The 8,997-nt window shown below is 42.2% G+C and overlaps 1 long non-coding RNA gene across 1 annotated transcript in view; it reads right to left on the bottom strand.

The window, feature by feature from the left end:
* Window positions 1-1,837: 1,837 nt before the first annotated feature.
* The window catches only part of LOC138766180 (uncharacterized), a 21,953-nt gene continuing 14,793 nt past the window's right edge, over window positions 1,838-8,997 (bottom strand). Inside the window, exon 4 of the long non-coding RNA XR_011358698.1 lies at window positions 1,838-1,970. This is a non-coding gene — a long non-coding RNA (uncharacterized lncRNA). The remainder of the gene's footprint in view (window positions 1,971-8,997) is intronic.

Below are 8,997 nucleotides of genomic sequence, written 5' to 3'. Positions count from 1 at the left end.
AGCTTATTCTGAGAAGCTCTGGAAGGCTCCTTTTACATAGTGTTTATTGGCTACATCCGATGGATAAATGTGGGTGTGGAATAAATGCATTCACACTTGTACTATCATGTGCTCCTAGGTGTCTATGAGCCATATGCTTGACATGTTCTTTAGAGATGAGCGAATCTCAAACATGCTCGAGTTCATCCAATTTGAGCCTGCAGCATTTCATTACCGATGGCTGCAGAAGTTGGATGCAGCCCTAGTGAGTTCTGTAAAGTATGCATACAGCTTATGGCTATGTTCACACAGTGTAATACCACACCCGCTGTATTACGTGTTCCTTCGGGCCAATATTGCCAATTATTAGCTGTAGCAACATTATTTTCCACCCATAGAATCTGCTGGCCATATGGGTGTGAATGAAAACAGATATGTTTATTATTTTGTACGGCCCCAGTAAACAACGGCCATAGTTAATGCACTGAGTACACAACAATGGCTGTTGTTCTATTAAAATCAATAAAACACAATAAATTTTGAAAACCTACGGTCATTGTTTGCAATGACCACACTAGGGCTATAATTTTCCGAATTCATTACACTGTGTGAACATAGCCTATTTGTATCCATGTTTTTTAGGCAGCCTAAGGGCTGTATGCAACTCCTTCAGCCCACCCTAACCAAGTGCCACACGCTCAAGTTGGATGAACCTGAGCATGCTTCAGATTCGCTCATCTTTAAAATGTAACTACCATCTAAAAAAACGTCTGACCTGTCAAAACTGTAATCGGTCAGGGTCCAGCTGGGGTATATCAGCAGGATTCTCAGCAGCCAGACCCCAACCGATATACACTTCTGACATGTTGCTATGTCAGAAGTTTTTTTTTAAATGGTAGTTACACTTTCATGTTCCTCTCTGGTTGTTGTAGATTAACCTGCTACACTAATCAATACAGCAAAAAAAGTAGATGCTACACTTATACATTTCTAATTCGAAGTTAATCAGACATGTGGGACTGTACATACACTGCATCAGACATGCATATATGTTTAGCAACATAATGTGGATGGGACCCTGTACAAATCCAACATTGGGGGAATAACTACAGCTTTCTGCAGGGTTTTGCACCACAACAGTTTTTAGCACATAAGCGGTTCTACTCGTAATCACTCTAAGGCTATCTTCACACAACAGGAAAATGACGTCCATCTTTCATGAACATTATTTGCGGCAATCATTACCAATTAGATGGATGTCTAGAAAGATGACCGTCATTTTCCCATTGTGGGAACATTGCCTAAAACAACTTGAACAACAATTTCGGCCCAGAAGTTTACAGTGCACCAAACTGATAGCAGCGTGCGCCACCTACTAAGTTAGGCTGCCGGCAATAGCTAATAACCCAAGCAGACGTTATAAAAAATTTCATTGATTCCCCCCTTTGTGTTCCTTCTATTAAAAATTCTCTTATAGCAGAAACTTTTAGGGTATGTTCACACATACTTAGTGCGCTGCAGATTTTAGCTATTCATTTATATTTATGATTAAATCCGCAGCGGACTAAATGTTTGTGAATGTATCCTCACAATGTCCAATTTCCTATTGTATACTTATACAGTACACACCTCAACATATCTGCATGCATATACTATAAAGGAGGACGTCCACATAAAAATGGATGTTCATGAATAAATAGCGGTTATGCTAAATGACTGGATTACACCAATAAACAGATAATCTCATGATTCACAACTACAATACTCTTAGATCACACAAAATAAAACTATTCTTAACTAGAATCATGGAGAGAAAAAAAAAATCTTGATATTATTGTTACATACTTGTTATGGTTCCCCTGCTCTTCCTCCATATGTGACCAGTACTGATGGTCATACATACTCAGCAGCTCGGCCCATCTGGATCCTCCTGAACACAGATGTTTCAGCTATCGAGAAACCACAACTCCCAGCATGCCTTCGGGTGCAGACTGGAAAACCACAGTGCATTACTAAATATCTGATTATTTTCAGGGCCAGTCACAATAAAAAATTCAACAGACATTATTAAAAATTAAATACATAAAAACACAAAACAGACGGGAGAGATTTTAACCCCAATATAACTCACAAATGCCATAGAGAATAATACCAGGACCGCTCACTGCGATAGTGGTAAACTAACAGCGACAAGCTATCCTTGTAAAGAAGGCGGCCATACAAGTTCATTAGAAAACCCTGACAAAATTCAAGGACCCTCCCGCTGTAACCCTAGACTTAAGATGAAAGATGCCTTACATTTCCATAGAGAAAAAACAGCAGAAGGAACTGCGTCCTTCGTCAACAGCTGACAAGACACACGCCATCTGCTCATCTTCAGTGAAAGCGCCACCTCTACAAGTGCTGAATTCCATGCTTATTCTCCTACTAGAAGGCTATGTTCACACAGTATATTTTTCCTGACGGGAAGTATAGGCTGAAAAATACACTGCTGTATATCTGAGGGGAGCCTTGGGTTTCTGCAGCATATCTCGACTCAGTTCCTTCAGTTTGTGTACAAGATTTATTAAATCGAATCTACTTCCCTGGTACTATAATGCTGCTACGTATGACTCTAGGGTATTCACACAGCAGTATTTTGGTCACTATTTTGTATGAGCATTCATAAGTCTAAATCAGGAGTGGAACAGAGAATAGTATAATAGAAAGATTTACACAGTGTTTTGGACCCACTCATGGCTTTGGCTTTTGATACTGATGAAATACTGTGGCACAACGTTCAGTTTTGACACTGCGGACACAATGTGGATTCACTTCGCTTCATCTACATTTGGTTTAATTTACAATATCTGTGCTGTAAACTGCTGTTTTGCAACAAAACTCCACTATACTGCTGAGTAAAATGTTTGCAGATGAAGATAACCACCCTGGCTTCCTTATCAGCACAGAACTTCCCCATTTTGAAAACCCATCCTGGGCCCAATTTTACATGAGTGTAATATGGACGCACTTCATCATCCATATAACAGTCACACTTTCTGGCCCTAGACCTGATCACTAAAACTGGCAGCACTGGGATGAAAGCTGCTACTATACATCTGTATTCTTGGGCTAAGCTGCTGCTGGTGTAGGAGAATCTATGGACAGGCGGGAAGGGGGGTCTTGGTGAAGGGCAGGGTATAAAGGTGACTTGGTGATGGGAAGGGCATACGTTGATTTGGTAAGCAGCAGTGGAAAGAGGTGACATGGGTATGGGCAGGGTATAAAAGGACTTGGTGGGGGGCAGGGTATACAGGTGACTTGGAGAAGGGCAGCGTATAGGGTGATTTGGGGAAGGGCAGGCTATAGAGGTGACTTGAGGAAATGCAGGGTATAGAGGTGACTTAGAGAAGGGCAAGGTATAAGGTGATTTGGGGAAGGGCACAGGACAGAGGTGACTTGGAGAAGGGCAGGGTATAAGAGGATTTAGTGAAGGGTATGGTATATAGGTGACTTGGAGAAGGGCAGTGTATAAGGTGATTTGGTTAGGGGCAGTGCGATGCCCTGACCCGTGGGGGTCACTTCGCAGTGCAGGTGTTGTGAGCGGGCAGGAACCGGGGCAGCTACAGGGTATAGGCTTGTCACAGTACAGGGCCTGAGGGTGGCACAGCTGAGGGACCGGTCTGCGGATACTGCGGTAGAATTGCTACTGGGCATGCGATTCTTCGCTGTACCTAGTCAGGGCACCAGTAAACGGACAACAATGCCAGGGTTCAGTAACAGCGGTGGTTACACTTTTATTGTAACTGAGGTTATCAGGATGCAACCGGGTATATAGCAGACTTGTAAAGACAGAGCTAAGGTGGTGCTGCATAGGCTGAGGTGAAACGTGCCGGATGATGGGAGTAGTAATGAGAGAAGAATAGAGATGCTGGGTGGACTTAGAGTACTTGCGGTATGAATCTTGACTTGTTGAGGAGATGAATAACAGGAACAACACCCAGATGAGAGGATACTCCAGGCACTTGAGCAGACGGACAGCCAGGATCTGTTACAGCAGAGCACCAGGTCCACTCTTCTGAAGGTGAAGAGAGACACAAACACACAACTTGTCTCCTGAAGGTGGAGGACAAGACTGAGGTAGAACAGGAAGTCACATGGTACTCCTGGTCAAAGCTCGACAGCCATTGGAGGAACCATGGTTACAGGACATGGTCACGTGATCCTCAGCCTTTGCATACCACTGCACTGAGTTAAACACATATACAATATACATGAACCTGAGAGTAATAGGGACTACATAGTCACAGTTGCAGTGCAAATAGTTTCCAGAACAGGCATGGCTGTAATAGCAAAAGTGAACTGACAGTGAGAAACAGACAGCGTGTTCTGGGACACTGCAGCAGAGTATAGAGGTGACTTGGTGAAGAGCAGTGTATAGAGGTGACTTGGTGAAGGACAGGTTATAAGGTGACTTTGTGATGGGCAGGGTATAAGGTGACTTGGGGAAGGGTATAGGGGTGAACCTAGGTCAGTGATGGGCCACCTTTTGAGCTTGGTGCGTCCAAATTCGCCAGAAAAAGAGCATAACTTGGGTGGTCTGTCACTTCAAGAAAAAAAAAAAACATACTTATAGTTTAAATAACAAAAATGTATAATTGTAATATTTAACTGTATTTAATAACCTAAAAACTTACCTGCTTAGTGACTTCTTTGTTCATCTGTCAGTTGGTTTCTTTTGTTAGTTTTAATATTATAACATAATGTGGGGTGCAGTGAATGAAGATGAGTTAGGGGGAGGGGGAATTCTTTAACTAACCTATTAGTGATTCTTTTTTTTTTTTTTTTGTGCTGAATTTCATTGGCTAAATCTTCAGTTGAAGGTTGGTATTTTATACACTTCAAGCCCAAACAAGCACTACTAACTGCATCTTTCAATATGTTTCTTTTGTTGGTTTTGATATTATTTAATGCTGAGAAAAAGGTCCCACAAAAGTGCATAAAGGGAAAAATTAATTGCCATTGCTATATTTTTCAGGGTGCTAAAAGTGTCTGGTTATCAGTTTCAGGCACTTCAGATTTCCTGTTTGTAGTGGCAGTCCTCTTTATTCTCCAAACGGCACCTTTCCAGATTTTGACCTCAAATCGACAAACACCTGAGTCCAGATGCTGTCTTCAAATTATGCAAGATCTCCAAATCATCAATTTGCATCCATTGGAACCAATTTAATTTCAAACTACTGTAGACTATTCCATCAGGATATTTAATTATTTTTATGGTCTGTTTTAGGCTTCTAAATTGATTTAATCAATGAACTAGTCAAGTCAAAAACATACTTTATATGCAAGGGTTCCATTTCATTTTGTACAGCTGCACTGGCCTTCTCAAAATACTTTGTTTCTCGAAAATGCTTATAAGTTTTAGTTTCTATATCTCACTTTTTAAATTTGAAGTTTACTTTCAAAAGCTTTTATGTATCCAAACATAACATCAAAACTTTTGCCAAAACCTTGTAACTTTAAGTTTAGTTCATTAGTATAAACAGAGAGATCTGTAAAACAAATATCAGGGTGCTGACCCACTTATCATCATTGAGCATCATTGAGGAAAGTTTCCCCATCTTCAAGAAATACCACCACGGGTGTTGCTATTGGTTACACCCTACGCAAAAGCGATCGCTCCTGGTAAAAGCAGTGGTGAAACGCGTTGGGGTGTGGAGTGGAGGAGTCAGGACATTCTGACTGGGTGAGTGTATTGATCCCTATATATCTTTCTGATGGTTATTTGAGGGGAACACTAACCCTGTAGTGTGGCAATTGGATATATGGTTTACTGTGCATAGGGATATAGTGAGCACATGCATGGTTGCATCCTAACAGGGATGCGACACACATATCCATGACTGGGACTTTTTGTGCAATACTTGTGTGCTGCTATATGTACTTTTTATGGATGTAATATACAGTAGTTGTGATATATTTTTCAGCTTGTGCAATAAACATCTGCTGCTACCTAGGGTTTAGTGCAATATACAATTACTAATACTAATTCAGCTAGTGCAATATGCAGAGACTGCCATATGTAATGTGTATACTGGTATAATCAATTTGGTTTTTTTGTGAAACATGATAGAATTTTTGTGATCAATTGTGTATTATTTTTTGTCCTGACCCCTCCTATTTTTTAACTTGTCTGTGTGTATATGTTTTTTATGGGATTACAGGTTGTTGTGCTTTAATAAAAATTAATTTGGATTTATAAAAGATTTTTTCTGTTGATTATTTATGGGGTTAGTATAGGTATATAAGTTGAGGTTGACCCTATATATATTTTCTTTGATTTGAACCAAGGTTGGATGCTCTAATATAGATTATATAACTTTAAGTTTAGTTCATTAGTATAAACAGAGAGATCTGTAAAACAAATATCAGGGTGTTGACCCACTTATCATCACTGAGCTGAGGAACGTTTCCTAGATCCCCATCTTCAAGAAATACCACCACGGGTGTTGCTATTGGTTACACCCTTCGCAAAAGCCTGAACTTTTGGTAAGTGGTAATGTAGTAGTATTAAAGTTTCGCCACAAGATGTCGCTATTGTAAGTATATGTGCTTAGTTGCTGCACAGCTGTAGGATTGAAAGGCTTATTGCTTGTTTATATGTCACATGGATCTGTGGACCAATGAAAGTACTTTCTTCTTCTATCCTATCATCTCTTTTATTTACTTCTTCTATATGCACTCTTCACCCATTCACAGCACACCTTACAGGGGCTGTAGATAGGAAGTCACGTGGGTAGAAGATGTGTAGAGGTTCTTTGATGTTGGACTTTGCAGAGGAAGGCCACCAGCTAGAGCGCTCCCTACAGTGGTTCATTTGGGCCCTTGTCCCCAGTCTCAGTGTGCAGTCTACGCTAAGAATCAGGCACATGAAGCTAACAGTTTCTCTTCAAGTAACTCCACTCAGCACTATGCAGTGTTAAACCCTTCACTAGAAAGGACAAGTCAAAGATCATTTTAACCCACGCTGTGGGCAACCGGTGGACAGCAGTGCAGGACAGTATCCACAAAAACAAAGCTAGGAACTGATCCGGATAGAGCAAAGTTGCTAGAAGCCTATGAACTCTATCTTGCAGCGCGGGTGTCAGCAGGGAACCCTCAGCATTCCGCTCATCCCAGGTAACAGAGTCTAGGGCTTATGTCACCTACTAGGACGGGTCTGCCGACACTGGTAGGGCAATAGGTGGTTCATTCCAACAAGAGTCGATGCACGGGCACAAGTATTCTCTCTCAAGTCTTCTTCTATTTCTACCTCCAACATCCCGGCAGAACACAGTACTACTTGGGTTGGAACTCTCACAACATCCTCCTCTCTGCTCCTCTTATTCTTCTTTGTATCTCTCAGTGCACAACCCAGTCGGCATGACGGTGCTACCTTCTATACTCTAATTACAGATCTGGATCCTTAACTATCAAGTGTCTTATCAAGTGTAAAGTATTCTGGCAATGCAAAGCTGTATGTTCTGCTGCTTACAAGTATCTTCAGAGTAAACAGATTTTATTTATGATAAAGAGACTCTGTGATTCCTCATCCTGCACCAACACAGCACACAAACACTCATTGGGACATTTCCCCTTTTTGTGGGTAGCAGTACCAATAGTCCGGGTGGGTCTCTACTCCACTCCGGACCACCGTGACAGTACCGTGACAGCAGGTCACTGTCCACAGGGGAACAAGGTGTAACCGGCCCTTTAAAATAAAAGCAGGTGTGCCCAACCGGCACTGGGGTCACGACATAACATCATAGGGTCCAGCTACATCTCGGCCAACCACCATAGAACTAGTGGCACACCTTACCATTTGACAACTGACCGTCCATTTTGCTTCCACACCGAAGGTGAGAGTCCAAACCTATGTAGTACTGTGCTCTGCCGGGATGTTGGATAATGAGGTAGAATACTTAGAAGAACAACAACTCTGCCCGTGTATTGACTTTTGATTAGTCTTCACACTACCTTATGCCCACTAGGCTCGGCTGAACCTTCCTAGGGGGTGACACAGGCCCCAGACCTTGTTACCTGGGATGAGCGGAATGATGAGGGTTCCCTGCTGACACCCGCACTGCGAGATGGAGTTCATAGGCTACTGCAACATTGCTCCATCTAGACCAGTTCCTAGCTCTTTTGCTTTAGTGGATACTGTCCTGCACTGTAACTTCTCCTTGTCCACGGTTTGGGTTGAGGTTGTCTCTGGCTGGTCCTCTCCTAAGAAGCTTTAACACTGCAGAGTGCTTTGTAGCGTTACTAGTGAGAAAGTTGTTAGAGGTGTCCTGTCTTGCATCCTTCCCATATGGGGTGCTAGCTAAGACTGCGCTTGGTAGGGGACCTGGTAGGGGACCTGGAAGAGGGCCAGGGCCCAGATAGGAACACTGTGGAGAGCTATATAGCTTGCGTCCTTCTTCCACAATGCCCAACACGAAAGACTCCTGCACTTCCTCTACCAATGTCACTTACTTCCCTAGTGTAACTAACGTGCGTTGTGAGTGGGTGAAGAGAGCAACAGAAGAAATAAGAGGAGAGGTGATAGGAGAGAAGAAAACAAGAATCCTACTGGTCTACAGGTTCTGGTGACACATAAGGAAACAGTAACCCTTTATATCCTTCAGATGTGCAGCTTTCACATATACAATAAAGTGACATCTAGTGACGAAACTTTAGTACTACTTTCATCACCACAACAGTACAATTACAAGTACAGACTTTTGCGAAGGGTGTATACAACTGCAACACCCGTGGTAGAATACCACATAACTTATCTAAGTAATGATGGTCAATTAGAAATCCCCGACACCCCAGGACAGTAGATTGGATGATAGTTGCGGTGGTTATGTGGTTGCTCATATTGGCAATCACAGGGCCTCCAGAGATGCGTCCCCTGTGGCTGTTGATTTGGCCTACAGACTTCCGGAACAGAGTGTCTACACTAAACCACAGCAAATGTTTTATCCTTGTCATCAAAAATGGCCACGTGTGTCAGAG

This window comes from Dendropsophus ebraccatus, chromosome 10 (genome assembly GCF_027789765.1).
Source record: "Dendropsophus ebraccatus isolate aDenEbr1 chromosome 10, aDenEbr1.pat, whole genome shotgun sequence".
NCBI classification, from domain to species: Eukaryota; Metazoa; Chordata; class Amphibia; order Anura; family Hylidae; genus Dendropsophus; species Dendropsophus ebraccatus.
The sequence above is the reverse complement of the archived record's forward strand: the minus strand, read 5'-3'. Positions and strand labels throughout refer to the sequence as shown.